Source organism: Montipora capricornis, chromosome 5 (genome assembly GCF_036669925.1).
Source record: "Montipora capricornis isolate CH-2021 chromosome 5, ASM3666992v2, whole genome shotgun sequence".
Taxonomy (NCBI): Eukaryota; Metazoa; Cnidaria; class Anthozoa; order Scleractinia; family Acroporidae; genus Montipora; species Montipora capricornis.
The window spans coordinates 22,296,585-22,311,584 of record NC_090887.1 but is presented as its reverse complement, the minus strand read 5'-3'; the positions used below and the strand labels follow the sequence as shown (position 1 = coordinate 22,311,584).

At 38.9% G+C, this 15,000-nt stretch overlaps 1 protein-coding gene and 1 long non-coding RNA gene across 2 annotated transcripts in view; one reads left to right on the top strand and one right to left on the bottom strand.

Annotated features, from left to right (window-relative positions):
• LOC138048502 (uncharacterized) overlaps positions 1 to 15,000 on the top strand; it is a 69,931-nt gene that overhangs the window by 41,032 nt on the left and 13,899 nt on the right. Inside the window, exons 6-7 of the mRNA XM_068894686.1 lie at positions 12,359 to 12,483; positions 13,110 to 13,231. The gene's annotated coding sequence lies outside the window, so the exon portion shown is untranslated. The remainder of the gene's footprint in view (positions 1 to 12,358; positions 12,484 to 13,109; positions 13,232 to 15,000) is intronic.
• Positions 4,666 to 5,431, bottom strand: LOC138048878 (uncharacterized). Its single transcript, XR_011132233.1, has 3 exons — positions 5,310 to 5,431; positions 5,081 to 5,169; positions 4,666 to 4,873 (listed from the first exon to the last, which is right to left on the bottom strand). It is a non-coding gene; the product is annotated as an uncharacterized lncRNA (long non-coding RNA).

Below are 15,000 nucleotides of genomic sequence, written 5' to 3'. Positions count from 1 at the left end.
TATCAACATGTCAGCCCAGAAGCCAATGTTTCTCGCTTCTCCTTTATTTGTTGTTCTTCAGAGACTGGAATGCTGTATTTCAATACCACACAATTCAGTGCCTTCTGATTTTCTGTAGCACGTACCACAGGCAACCCAGTGTATGCTTCACAGAAGCATCTCGTTTTTACTGGGTTGCCAAACCCAGTCGGAATCTCGGTGCCATTTCGTGGGTTTTTTTGTTATTTTCCGTGTCGGGAAAAGTCGTGCCTGTCACTCCCCTGCTAAGTGGTGTCTTTATGCATAGAGCCTCCTGGGCGTATTGTCTTAGGATCGAGAGGGTAGTGGGAAATGCGTAGATTTCTCTGGTGGACACAGGAGAATGATTAACGTAACCGGCAATGGCGTCGAAAGTCATGTAACACAAATGGCGTTTTAGTGGATTTTTAAGCAAAATATACCCTTATGGAGCTTAATAATGGAACGTCAATTGGATACTGAACAAGGAAGGCGCTTAAAAAAATATCTGGAATCTTAAAAGCGACGAGTAATGGACTTCGACAACAATCTGTCGCCCGTCGAGCCGTAATCAAAGTGAGATGTAGTTCTAATATTGTACGAGTGTGGTGTTTTGTACAACGCTGAAATCAAATGGAAAATTCTCTAGTAACTTATGGGTTTAACGAAACAGAGACTTGGATCTGTATTCAATTCTGCACAGTCTTCTGCTAACAATTGGAAATTTCACAAATTCCTGTTAGTCAAAAATTATTTGTAAGAAAAATTGTTGCCCATTTTTTGCTTGATAATTCAAATAAAGGGTTTTTCAGTGAAGGGTTTGATGTTAAACACTCGAGGGAAATTTATTTACCGTGTTGCGTTTTTGACACGGAGTGTAATTTGACACGATTGAGTTTCTTGTCTTCACGCTCGTATTAAATGAAATAGGAAGGCTTTTTTGCCTCTTATAGCACATATGTTGTTTGTTTCAAAAAGCATTTCGCTGGAAAATGGTGGCTTTTATGAACTCATCATGTATAATATGCGAGCTTAACTGGATAGTTTTTATGGCAATAGTAAAGCATTTTCGTGTCAAAATATAAGGTAAGCGACTCTGTCTGTTGTGTTAACTTAATTAAATATACCATGGCTCGTAAGTTTGCATAAATTTGTCGTCTGCTGTAAACTTGATTTCCACACTCAAAATTACCTCCAGAACCTACTTTTTGCGTAAAATAAGCTTTTAGAATGATTTTCGTTTCTTCTGTGGTGATACTTGACGATTCGGGAACATTTTGTGAAGAAATATTTATAACGGGTCACACGCGCAACTTGCCCGATTATGCATATAACATCCACTTGGCCTTTTGACATCCCATTGAAAAAAACTCGTAAAATATTCGCAGACCGGTCGCTTTCTCTGAAATTTGAAAGGATGATTGCTAACAAATATAGAAAGATTTTCACAATAACTAAAAATTCCTGTGTTAAGCATTAGAATTCGGCGAAGAGGTAATGCGACTAAAGTTGTCGCGTGCGTTGCTATTTTTATGATTTGACTGTTGTGCAAATTTTGACAGATAATATTAAATTATGAAAAAAATATCTAGGTAAAGGTCTTTAAAGGTACACCTTTTTTAACGTCGGAAGTTCCTTTACACTCTAGAGAGTATTCTCCCAGGAAGCCGACGGATAGATCGTTAAAAAAATCCGATTATTTTTAGCTGTTATTTGAATATAAAAGATGCAACACTTGACGAGAAATAATATTTTTGCTAATACTATGTATTTTTCCCGGGAATCGGGTTGAAAATGAGTTACCAAATTTGCATACGTGCGTTGAAATGTGATACACGAGGAGAAAGGAATTTTATTTCTCTGACAAATGATTTTGTCATTGTAGTGCAAGATGAAATTTATTTGGGAAGCCAACAATATTCTTTTAACTTCCTGGTTAATCCAGTTTTATTGCTGCGACTTGCTAGTGCGAAGATTGTGTACATGAAACTCGCGCTTCTTCACGAATTTTGAGTGTCATGAAATTACATAATTTGCGTAGCAATATATCCCTTTTTTATTCTCTGACCCAAATACATTCAGATAGTAACAAACTTCATATTTACTTAACCATTTCTTCTGCTTTTGTGCTTGTCAGCATTGTGATTTGCGGTAATTCGCAAGTCCGTTTTTGTATCTCATAGATGTTTAGATTTTCAATTACACGGCCACTCAACCTCTCGATTGTGTAAATAGTTCACCCTGAAGTCAAAATAGATACGTTTCTCAGGAACCCGACAAAGAAGGCTTCCTGGCCCGACAGAAGAAATCTAAATATTCAGTTAAATATTACAACAAAATTAACTAACCACGGAAGTTTCTTCGCTAAAAAGTACGTTGTTCTACTCTGAAACATTCTTTCCCGTAGTTCATTCAGTTGACACGGGGTGATCACGTGCACCTTTACGGTTGCCTAGCACGTGATCAATTTCTTCCTTTTGACAAAACGTTAGAGACTGCAAATATGTTGTTTGTTTCAATAAAACTTTCGCTGGAAAAGGATTCTGTGGTATTTTCTGCCTTTGTGAATTATAATATCATGTTGTGTATTGAATTTTCGAGCTTAAGGTTGAAATGTGATATGCGAGAAGTTTTTTAGTTTTGCTCTGTAAGCGGGAAGGGTTCACAGGCCTGTTGAAAGCGTGCTCGAGTTTCAACAAAATGAGCCCCAAAATCAGTGAAAACTTGTGACGCAGATGAATAATAAAGTAGCTGCTATTTCCAAAATGATGGAATTACCTGGTGATAATAACGTCGTACGCGTCTTGGAGAGTAAATTTTGACTTTGCATAAACAAGAGTTGGGCGATTGTGATCTTTGTTTTGACTTCGCTCATTTCATTGTCAAACTTTATAACACTTGACAGAAAAAGAAACTTTTTAAAAACCCGGTATCTTGCCATCATTTGACACAGATGCTTCACTGTTTGACGAGTAAACATGCCGCGGTAACGTAATCACGGCGCCCGCTGAATTCCGGCCATGTCACTTTTCGATTTTGCAATTTACTTGAACATAGCAAAAATCTCCCAAAATGTTTGTCGCTGATCGTAACTTTTATATTCTATATTCACGGTTCAAAATTAATGTTGTTTTGATGTCGTAAATATTTTATTCTCGATCGACCGTTCGGGAAACTTCCTTCTGCTCTTTCTGAAAACTGTGTATCAATAGTTATTTGCTTTTTCATCAATATTTGTTTTGCATAAAGCAAGCTAACAAGATCTGTACCTTGCTGAGTTCGCATTTGTTAGAGTTAATAGTATTTTCGGTCCGATGCTTCTGTTTTATGAGGGGAAGCAATATATCCCTTTTTTATTCTCTGACCCAAATACATTCAGATAGTAACAAACTTCATATTTACTTAACCATTTCTTCTGCTTTTGTGCTTGTCAGCATTGTGATTTGCGGTAATTCGCAAGTCCGTTTTTGTATCTCATAGATGTTTAGATTTTCAATTACACGGCCACTCAACCTCTCGATTGTGTAAATAGTTCACCCTGAAGTCAAAATAGATACGTTTCTCAGGAACGCGACAAAGAAGGCTTCCTGGCCCGACACAAGAAATCTAAATATTCAGTTAAATATTACAACAAAATTAACTAACCACGGAAGTTTCTTCGCTAAAAAGTACGTTGTTCTACTCTGAAACATTCTTTCCCGTAGTTCATTCAGTTGACACGGGGTGATCACGTGCACCTTTACGGTTGCCTAGCACGTGATCAATTTCTTCCTTTTGACAAAACGTTAGAGACTGCAAAAATGTTCGTGTTTTTAAGATCTTTCAATGAGAATTCGATTCATAGTTATATATAAACACTATGTTATTTTTTTTCTTCATCTGTCTCTTGGCTTGCCTTTTTCTGGTGCAAACGCAAAGCCAAACAATGTTTTGACCTGGCATCAGATTAGACCGCCACATTATGAAGCGGAAACAACACCTTTAGTCCTTTCTTGTATGAGCAATAAACGTTTGCTTAGTCCAACTGCTAGACATGCTGGAAAACGTCCGTCAGATCAATTTGCAGTTAGTTTTTTGCAGACTATTTATTTAAAGAAGAAACGAGTGAATTTTACTCAAGAGCGTGTTTTGTTAACTTTAAACTGAATTTATTATGAAAGCTTAAAAGACTAAAAGACCTTAAAATGGGACAGGCCATCACAAAATAATTAAACGTGTGAGCCAAAGGGCCTCTGCTGGCGCGACATGTGGGTGACCCCTCAAATGGTCTTAATGACGCCCCACTTGAAAAAATTAACTGGAACGCTGCAGTTCTCTGTGTAACGCGTACCACAGGCAACCCAGTGTAAGCTTTTCGGAGCTTCTAGTTACATGTAAAATAATATGAAGAGATCACAATGTGCAGCAAATATTAATTGGAAAATACCTCAACTGCCATCCGTATTATCTTACGCGGGGACAGATGAAGTGAAAACTATTTCTAGTATTGGGGAAAGCAATCTCGATTTGCGCTACGTACCAAGCGTGCAAGGTGGTATCGGTATTGCTCAACAGAGCGCGCAAGGTGATGTCGGTATTGTTCACCGAGTTTGCAAGGTGTCCTGGGTAACTTGAGTCACGAGGCAGAAAATCGCAAGGCGCATCGATGTCCGAAGTGCTCTTCGATTGAAGGTGAGTAATTTTATAATATTTACAGCGATTCCTTTTACTTTGAAAATAAAAAATTACAGTATCTGATAGAAAATCATTTTGCCTGGGTCAGAAATAGATTTTTCAGGCACATATCATAAACAGGGGCGACGATTTGTCAGATACAAATGAAATCAGAAACGGGCGACAGACTTCTCGGCCGGAAACTGCTAGAGGCAACCTAAGCCTAGAAAGCAAAAGCATAGTCTCAGTATCAACGTTTTCAAACAATCTTCGATCATTTTTACAATAGATATTCACAGATAATAATAATCAGCTATCCGAATATAACAACTGAGTTTTGTTCCTATTTCCAAATTTATACTCTTTTCCCTTGGCTATCATCAAGTGGAATGTTTGTGAACAAGAAACTGACGTCAAAATAGCACATTACCTCACTGTTATGTTTATACATCTTGGCACACTTAGCAAAGCTGAAGGAATCCTAGATAGTGGACTGATTTGTGGAGAAGGTCTTTCACTCTGTTGGACATTAAAAACAATGTTCTTCAATTTCTACAGTATCTCAATAGCTGCCATGTAAACATCAAATTTACTATCGAGTTTGAAGAAAATAATGTGATCCCGTTTCTTGATATTCTTATCAAACGTCATAATCATACTTTTTCAACATCAATTTATCGAAAGAAAACTTTCACTGGTCGTTATACTAAATGACACTCGTTCACTCCTCGAAATTACAAAGTAAATCTGATCCGTACTCTCACTTACCGTTGTTTCCGCATAATCGTCTTTGGATGAACTTAAGAAGTTGGTGTCACAAAACAGTTACCCCAGAGGTGTTGTTAATTATAACATGAATGATGTCTTACAAAGGCAACAAAACAAACCATTGACCTCAACCATCACCATTGTTTAGGGCTACAAAGCAAAATTGTTAGTATACAAACTAATCGTGTGTAAATAAATTCTACGGGTTCATTGACCTTAGAGTGATTTTTCAAGGCACTCGTCGCATTAAATCTTTCTTTCCTTACAAAGATAGACTTAGCCGTGGCCAAATGGCTGAGATTGCATATAGAGCTGCCTGTTGGGTCTGCGATGATTTTTATATCGGAAAAACCAAAAGACGATTGCATGACAGAAAACTGAGCATTTTAAAGCATTAACTGAAGGTCATCATACGTCGGCTCGCGCGGACCATGTAACGTCATCTGGTCACAGTTTAAAATGAGATCATTTTGAAATTTTAGCGAAAGGGCGATCCGACGTAAAATAAAGGAGACACTACAGTAACTGATCAGAGATTTAAAGCCGACCTTACACGAATATGTCAGCAGCGAAAAGCTGTGTCTTTGTTAGTTTTTGTCACCTCTTTTGTTACTTAATAGTTTTAACTATGCCAGTAAAAATCAAACATTTTCGAATTTTCGCGGCCACAGCCCCAAAATGGATTTTGCTCAAATGTGTATAATGCACTGTATAGTTTTTTAAGTCCTGTGTATTTTTATTTTGGAGAAATTGCGAATTTAAGAGTTGGTGTCGAAATCGCCATTTTTTCGACAGAAATTAACGCTTACTTTGCCGTCAGATTTTGCTACAAGAACCAATTCGTATCAGCTCAAAACATCCTAAAAGCTCTTCTGTGGTATCTCGACATCCGGTTTACGTGATGTTTTTGAAATTTGAACCACGGTTTCGACCCAGGTTTTACTTGACTGAAGGTACCCCTGAAACCGCATCGTTTTTCAACATGCGATAAATCTCAAAATCTAACAATATTTGCACCGTTAACTCTCTAAGTGATAATCTCTCAAATGATATAAAAATTTCTTTGGGCAAATGTATACGTGCTGCGTGATAGGTCATCAAATTTATGTGTTTTTGACCTTTGAACATCAAACGTCCAAATTTTGCATATTGATCGACTTTGAAAAACAAAGTCACTTTAAATAGTGTCAGCCAACAGTTGGTGTACATCCGATTACTATTCAATACGTTCATGTCCCAGCGTCAGTTCACTTAAGGAACCACTGACGTATTTTTTGGGGTACGTTGCTAAGGATGTGATGGTTAAGTAATTTGAGAGAATTTGGCATTATTTTGTTCAGTTTCCAACTTTTGTAAGCCAATGACCCAAAATATGACGTCATCATACCACGCCCATGGTCACGTGACCAATAAAAGAAAACTCTAAATTTGTCTCCGTGCAACGCAATTTGGGTATTTAATCGATGGTTTGATAATTTGTATTCTTTTTTGCATCCAGCCAAGCATGGTTTTCTTTTTATTTTAAAAAAATGTTCTTTTTAAAGACATAAACGACACTGAAATACCCGTAACTTTTTCAAAAAAGATGATTTTAAAAAATCAATGCTTGCCTATTTTCTGTATTTGGGGGTGAAACGTGCCATGTAAAACTGAAAAAAATTAATTCAATTTAAAACCGCCAGAAATTTAGCTGCTTTCTCAGACCGGATGTCCGTTCGTTTACGCATGCGCAGTTCATCTGAGAACGAGCGCGAGGAAGGGCGAGGAAAACCTTCGATGGAAACAACAGTTTGTGCGGTGACTTTAACTTGTGAGTGGGTTTTCTTGTCAGCTCATGATATGATGACGTCAGTTACCGGAAGTAAAATTTCACTTCCTTAGCAACGCACGAAAAATCCGTCTGTGGGCCCTTAAGCAGTGATGAGAATTCTGTTATAGTGGCCAAATTGGCTCAACCTCTTCCTGGTAACCTCATAATATCACAAACTGAATATCTGTGCCATAGAAAACTTTCCCGTGATGCTGTGAACCGTTTTCCTTCAACCGTAATGTTACACGAGTTCACGTGACATTAAGTGATTTTGCGGTACAGTTTTCAGTCGCCCATAAACCAATAGTTTTGGCCTGAAGGAACATAACAGCAGACCAGTAGTGTTGTAAGAAGAAATCGGTGTTAGGATAGCCATACCCACACCGCGGTCAAACGTCTGAGCATGCGCGAGAATTTGTATTGGAGGCAACTCTGTCTATTTCAAAACACTGGCAGAGAAGGGAATGGAGATCTAATCTCCGATAACAATGAACTTAGCTTTTTGTTAAAAATAATCACAGGCTGAGGGAGCTAGACATTTCGCCACTTGATGCTTTTAGACTTCTTGCTTTATCATCTATGTTCAGCTGCAAGTACAACTGGTTTCCCTCAGAGTCAAATGTATCCTAAAATTTTAAATGCATTAGATCAGTTTCAAAAGAGAAAATGCTGTGAAACGTGCTGTTGAAGTACATACATACGTATGTGCTGTTGAAGTACATACATACCAACGAGATGCTTTATCAACTTTATTCATCTTCGGATTTGAGATTACCTTACTAAGCCAATGTCTTCGACGTTGAGTTTATTGCTTCCGTAGTAATTTTCGAACCTTTGCTCGACTTTCACTGTGTTCCAGATTCCGGATTCCAACTTTTAGGCAAATCCGGTTCATTCAATTATAACGCCTTCAATTTCCATACCTTAACAACAAACGGCTACAAGTAAGTTGCTTTTCAGTTGTAAAATCGTGATTGTGAAAATCGTCGGATTGAATATAAACTTAAAAAACTTGCCATCGCGGATATTGTATTCTTGCCATACTCCGATGCCATCACTCCTGTGTAAAATGTTGTTGATGAAACTAACACCATACCATTTTAACCCCTAACATGCAAGCTATGTACATATGCGTCAAAGGTTCTCATGTGGGCAATGTATGCCGATCACACATCATCACTCTAACAAATAAATGAAGGGGGTAGTTTCTAAAGAAACTGTGGTGCTGCGTCGGTGGGGAAGTAGTATACAAAAATTTGATAATGATAAATTGGCCACCGTACAGAGATTCTAAAAGCTGACGTTTCGAGCGTTAGCCTTTCGTCAGAGCGAACACGATGGTTACCAGCGCCTGATTCTATGGCTGTCTTCGTATGTCTCATGTGGCTGGCAGTTTCAACGTCAATCCTTAGATTGATGTGGTTTTTGATTGTGGGCACTTTTCGGTCACACGAGCCTTTTCCACCGTTGGGGTGCTCAATTCTACCTTGCATCTTTTGAAAATGGTCTGTGAAACTCTGAACCTTGTACCTCCTAGCTCCGACTCTTGTCCAACTTATTTCTAGAGTCGCGGGATGATGAGGGCAGATTGTCATTGACTTATGTCAAGCAATGCTAAAACACTAAAACAGGCGTGTACTACAGGTAGGGAGGGAGAACCGGAAGGATAACCGGCTGGAGAACGAGGAGGTCGCGCGATCTCCAGCGCGACCTCCTACGCGACCCCTTGCGCGACCTCCTCGCTCTCCCGCCAGTTCTCCGGTATCCCTTCCTCTTCGAACGCCTGTCACGCATGCTACTTTTTCAGTTGATGGTTGCTCATGCCGGAGCGACTCTGCTAAAAAGAGCTCCTTTCAAAGTTCACAGTTTTCAACTAAGTGAGAATTTTAACTTCCAATTTCGAAATGAAAAAGAAAGAGCGAATTTTTGATGTTTTTCTTTGAACCACTGTCTGTCACGCGTCACGCTGAATTTTACAGCTGTCACTGGTCGTCGTTACTTCAACCGTGAAGACTTGAAGAAGTAGTCTGATCGTGAATCACGGAACATCCATTTGCCACTCCCAAAGTAGAGAAGGCTGCGTTGGTGTATAATTTTAAGCAAATGGTGATTGAATTAAACCTTGAAAACTGATGCGTCAGTGTAGAAATTGAGAGTATCATGAGCAAGCACGCAATTCAGGTCTGGGTACGACTTCCGTGCTTATCCTCCGAAAGCAATTCGTGGGAAGGGTGGGTATGACTATCCTAAAACTCGATGTAAGTCAAACTTAACACTGATTTATTCTTACAGCACTACTGGTCTGCTGTTATGTTGTTCCTTCTGGCCAAAACGATTGGTTTATGGGTGGTGCGTCTCACACCGCACATCAACCAAACTTTACCGGAAAATCACTAAAATGTCACGTGAACTCGTGTATTAAAAATTGCGCTTGAAGAAACATGGTTCCCAGCTGCACGGGAAAGTTTCCTAAGGCACAGATATTCAGTTTGAGGTATTATGAGGTTACCAGGAAAAGGTTGAGCCAAGTTGGCCATTATAAGAGAATGTCATCATTGCTAAAGAGAACTGACGCTGGGACATGAACGTATTGAATAGTAATCGGATGTACACCAACTGTTGGCTGAAACTATTTACGTGACTTCTGGTAAAATTGGAGGTTCTAAACCACAGCTTAGTCATAAACAGGTAGGAAGTATTGTCACAATTGCGACTTTTGCCGTAAAAAAAGTTGAAACAAGAATTCTAAGTGACTTGTTTTTCATAGTCGATGAATATGCAAATTAGGACGTTTGATGTCGAAAGGTCAAAAACACATGAATTTGATGACCTGTCACGCAGCGAGTATACATTTGCCCAAAGAAATTTTTATATCATTTGAGAGATTATCACTTAGAGAGTTAACGGTTCAAATATTGTTAGATTTTAAGCTTTATCGCATGTTGAAAAACGATGCGGTTTCAGGGGTACCTTCAGTCAAGTAAAACCAGGCGTCTTGAAGGTCAAATTATTTCGGGTGCAAACCGTCATTCAAATTTCAAAAAAATCACGTAAACCGGATGTCGAGATACCACAGAAGAGCTTTTAGGAGGTTTTGAGCTGATACGAATTGGTTCTTGTAGCGAAATCTGACGGCAAAGTAAGCGTTAATTTCTGCGGAAAAAATGACGAATTTCGACACGAACTCTTAAATTCACATTTTCTCCAAAATAAAAATACACATGACTTTAAAAACTTTCCAGTGCATTTGGTGACATAATAGGTTACATCTGGACAAAACTTGAGCAAAATCCATGTTCGAGCCGTGGCCACCTTGTGTTCGATTTTTGTTGACGTGCACTCTTAAAAGTTAGTGATCCTGTATATTTAAATTCCAATTTTGTATTAACCGTCATTTCTGAAGATATATGCAGATATCGAAGCATGCGAAACGTCAAATAAAAGATAATTTCAAGTATGCGTTTAGATCTGATGTTCGTCACCGCTGTTTGCGTGTTACTCCTCAGAATATAAAACTGAGATGGCCAAAGAAAAAGAGTATATTCGCAAATGTGCTATACAACACCAGAGTCACGCCAACGCAATTGTATAAATGAAATAGATTTGTATAGAGAAATAGAGGAATTAAAAGGCCACGTAAAGACAAAAGACTCACAAAAAGTTGTTACTTAGAAGATGATTTTTAGAACAAAGGCAAACATTTCTTGAAAGAAAAAACAGAGAAGCAACTCCGCCTTGCCTTCGCCCGCCCCGCCAGAAACAAGGATCAATCCAAGCCGAAACAATTAACAAAATGGAAGTTTCAGACTAAACGCTGCAAATAGTTATTACTCCAGTCTGATTATCACTGCAATGCGTGCCAATCCTCTACCTAGAATGCAGTGTCTGACACTTGCAGACTGGAGACTAACCCTAACTCGCAGTAAAAGCTAGCCCTTTTAAAATGGGAGATTAGACTTAAATAGTGCTTCTCAGCGCTATTTGAAATAGGTGCTTTATAGACTTAAAAACTGTTTATCAGCGCTATTTGTAGGAAGTCTGCAGTTGTCATACACCTCGAAGGTTGTACTCGATTGTTCTTCTTTCAATGCCATGTGAAATATACTTGCGACTTATTATGCTGGCTGCAAAAATTGCCTTTCCATCCATTCTATTCTCACATCAGTGTTTGCGTCCTCATTTCTCTAAGGTTGTTTTAACAGCTATAATTTCTTGTGCATGACGCATTAGGACACTTCAGTTTGCTCTTTGAACAGTCTAAAAACTGAAACATCTATAGAGTGTTTTCACTCACGTGATCAGTAACCTTGTTTTTCCACCGAAACAAAAGAAAACGTTTGCCTGATAATATAGCTAAATTCCCAGAGGATTAGTTGGGTACACCAACACGGCCGCCATTCTATTGTTTAGGTACACAAACATGGCCGCCGTGACGTCACTTGAAAACACTCTATAGTTAACAGACGGCATTTCCAGCAAAAGGACAGATGCATAGTTATTTTAACAGAAATGTACTGCATAGCACTGTCTGAGTGAACCTTTTGAGCATAACTTCGCTAAAATGATTATTGTTAATTCTTGTGGCTGCCGGGTGCGTTTAAGCGTTTATTATAAAAATTCAGCCATCCATGATTGATAAGTGAATATTGACCTGTTGCCATAGGATCAATAGAAAGGGAATTTTCCATTTTCATTGCTATATGGTGCCATAAATACTTAAGTTCCATCAACCTACTTTACCCAGCCTTTCGTAACCGCGATCAGACCGTACCAGTTTCGAATATATAGTGGTTTGTGAACAAACGTGCAAGTGAGGTTGGTGGAACGCTTTCAGCTGAACCAATCAAGCATAGGGTAGTGTCTCAAGTACATAATGGAATACGCAAGCGCGTAGCAATTGATTGTTTGCGGTGCATCGTGTTTATATGCAGTGCTATAAACATCGCAACCTTTGAAATGATCGAAGTTGCAGCTGCGAAAAACTAAAAATCGCTTGAATGTTAGCACCACCGATCTTTGTCTTCCTTGATAATGGTAACGATGAACGGTTAAGGTATCTTGCATGTCTTCTTGGACTGTTAAATTCCATCATCGAATTTGTTCATGTCATGTTGGTGTCCGTTGTTTCAGGGTTGAGGGCGTGGCTGATCAGGTTCTATATTAGAGCCCTCAGACTTGTTGACCGTGCAGTGATTTTTCACCATCGCAAGAACTTAAGAGATTTCTAGGAAAAGTTTGCCTTACGTTCCTAATCGGTAAGTCAAATGTTTGCGATCCTTCGTAGCTGGTTGACGCAAATGATTCGTAATTAAACCGTCAATCATTTAAGCTTAAATTAGGCTTAAGCTTTTAATTATACTGAGCGCCTGTACTGCACTGGTTTTGCTTTGTGCTGTTATGGTGATTCTGATTCAGTTTGTCTCTTCATTATTTAACGGTTCGCAAGTAAGAGTCTGGTTATTGTAATTCGAGCATTTAGAAGCGTCGACGCATATTTCTAAAGCGAAAGCGGAAGAGAAACCTTCAAGGCTAAAAGGGAAGTCATATCTTGTTACAGAGAAGTTTAATGCACCGAAAATGTTTCATTATCTGGCCACAGTTTGGTGTTCCTGTGGACCGAGCTTACGTGATTTGAAAGAAAAATTGCACGCTCGCAAAAAAGCCTGGCAACGGCAAATATTATTTCTTCCGTAGAATATAAATTCATCAATAATTAATAAGGAAATGATACACCTATTAAAGCATCGTATATTCCGTTTGTTTTTGTTGTTGTTTCTTTTAGTAAGGGATTGCCTTACAACAGTTGAAGTGTAGTTAGACTAGCAGAAGCTAAAACTATCACTGCTCACGTCACTGAAGTTTGGGCTAACATCTGTTGCAGGAGGACGTACATCACTGTTGCTAGTTGTCTTCGAGACGGCAAATTGATCGGAACCATTGTACTTCCGGCTTGGTATATCATTAAGCTTGCGTAGAGGAGAATTTCAGTGACATCTAGCAAAGGTGAGATCAGATCCACCTGTTACACTCGTTGTAAGGACTGCAAGAGGCTTGCCCCGTTGACATGTGCATGAGTTCTCCGTGGAATGTTAAGTTGGGAAGTGGTTTACAGCTTTATCATATGAGGCACCGGTCTTAAATTAGAGACAGAAAATGGAAGGCGATTGTCTTCAAATTTTCCTGACTTCGTTTTTGTAAAGCTTTTTCATCATTTGCTTACAACCCTCCCCTTCTCTACTCACTTAAAAATCGCAGTTCAATCATTCAATCCTGGACCGTAAATTTATTTATCTATTTATTTACCAAGTAAGTCTTTACTCTTAAAAGAGTATTGCAGACTGCTATCGTTTATCACGGTGGTATATATAACATTTCTCAAGGTTGTTTATATCATATTTATCACGATGGAAAATATCATTTTTACCTCAATTGCTTGTAATTTTGCAATCTGATTGGCTAATTTGCCGTTGTCAATAATAGCCTAGACAAAGCTGCTCGCGTCATGCTCGCGTCAATTTGTCACGCAATGTAATACCCAATCAGGAACGCTGATTTTGGGAAATAAACCGATCATATTGCTAGAAAGTTATAGACAACTCTTTGCTCTTTCTTTGTGTCATGGTTTTGGTCACGTTCTGAAATAAACACTTTCTTTATCGTCGAATATTGTGGTAAGAAACAAATCGAAGGTGGTTCAGCGTTGTCTGTACTCTTATCGACAACGATATTCGTCATCAGAGTGGTCAAAATGTTGTGGACTCACCAGGCGTAGCAGAGTCCTAATTATTGACCGGTAGCCTGGGAGCAGGCCCTTCAAGGGACTGGGGTTGGGTGTAGAATGTGGGCATCTACTTCTCTCCCACCGGAGAGAGAGAGCCTGCTCGCTGGCGAATTGACCGGTTGCCAACAGAATATTTGTAAAGGGACGTTTCCTTTAACTGCGCTGTTAACGAAACTGTTGTGCCATGGAGGTGTAACTTTTTCAGCATTCTTTTTGAAGCCCTTCTACAGCTAACTAAACCTGTATGGCTTGTATTACTGACTTAAAGGCAAGCACAAGGTATTAGGTAAAATAGGTCGTAAATGGCATAATTCGGGATATTGTTGTTTAGTTCCTTATGTCGTGTTATCTTTAAAAGAGCCCCTTTGGGTATCTCATATTTGCTCATTGCACTTAAGACCATTTCCGGAAAGCTGATAGTTCAAGGAATAGCAAAGATTTACGCGGCACTTGTTAAACCAGGGAAGAAAAAAATCGCATGACTCCGAAGTTAAGTTTGACATTATGCTCTCGTATGTGTTCCGCTCCACCATGTGTTGCCATGTCCATCTAGATAACAGGACTGAATTTTGAAGTTTCAAGTTAAAAGACGCCCTACGACGCTAATACACTGATTTTTCTACCAAGAAAAAATACATATTTTAAGATCGGCCTATTGTGGAAAGAATGAAGTCTTTACAAAATATGTCACGGTATTAGAAGGTTGTTCTCGATTGCTCTTCTTTCAATGCCAGGTGAAACTTGCTTGCGAGTGATTATGCTTATTAAATGAATTCTTGTGACTGCAGGGTGCGTTTACGAGTTTATTATAAAAATCCAGCCGTCCATGATTGATAAGTCAATATTGACCTGTTGCCATAGGATCTATAGAAAGGGAATTTTCCCTTTTCATTGCTATATGGTGCCATAAATACTTAAGTTCTCTCAACCTACCAGTTTCGAATACATAGTGGTTTGTGGACAAACGTGCAAGTGAGGTTGGTGGAACGCT